The sequence below is a fragment of the Penaeus monodon genome, chromosome 23, assembly GCF_015228065.2.
Source record: "Penaeus monodon isolate SGIC_2016 chromosome 23, NSTDA_Pmon_1, whole genome shotgun sequence".
NCBI classification, from domain to species: Eukaryota; Metazoa; Arthropoda; class Malacostraca; order Decapoda; family Penaeidae; genus Penaeus; species Penaeus monodon.
The window spans coordinates 2,757,321-2,757,845 of NC_051408.1; the positions used below are offsets into that span (position 1 = coordinate 2,757,321).

A 525-nucleotide genomic window follows, 5' to 3' on the forward strand; every position below is an offset into this window, starting at 1 on the left:
CGCCTCCTGCCCCGAGATCTGCCACGCCGAGGAATTCCGCAGCCGCGTGGTGGCCGCGCCCCTGAAGGCCGGTTTCTCGTCGTGGCCTTCTGCAGGCAGGTCCCGCGGCCTCTCAGCCAGGCGGCGTCGTGGAGGGGGAGCTCAGGTAGCAGGGAGATCGAGTGAGTGAAAGGTGTTGTCAGGTGATGCTGAGGGAACTTTTGTTAGACAGAGATAGTGGCATAGCTGCTGCTAGAACGGTTGTCAAGTGACGTTGCCAGAGCCTTTGTCAGTGTTGCCAGAAGTGTTATCAGAGCATATGCCAGCGACGTTGCCAAAGCCTCTGTCAGTGATGTCAGCGGTTGCCAGAGCTGTTGTCACAGTCGGGTTTTTTCTGGTGAGGAATAAGAACGTTTAGAGGCATGCGGTTGGTGTATGGTGACGCCCTTCATGAAAATAATTGCATGGTTGAGTGTTTGTTGTTCAGAGGAATTTCGGGGAATCAGTGGCAAAGTTCCTTGCCCTCTCATACACCTGCGCTTGAGA

General features: G+C 55.2%; 1 long non-coding RNA gene across 1 annotated transcript in view; it reads left to right on the forward strand.

Annotated features, from left to right (window-relative positions):
- Window positions 1–112: 112 nt before the first annotated feature.
- Window positions 113–525, forward strand: part of LOC119588338 — a 5,512-nt gene continuing 5,099 nt past the window's right edge. The window contains exon 1 of the long non-coding RNA XR_005230073.1: window positions 113–161. This is a non-coding gene — a long non-coding RNA (uncharacterized LOC119588338). The remainder of the gene's footprint in view (window positions 162–525) is intronic.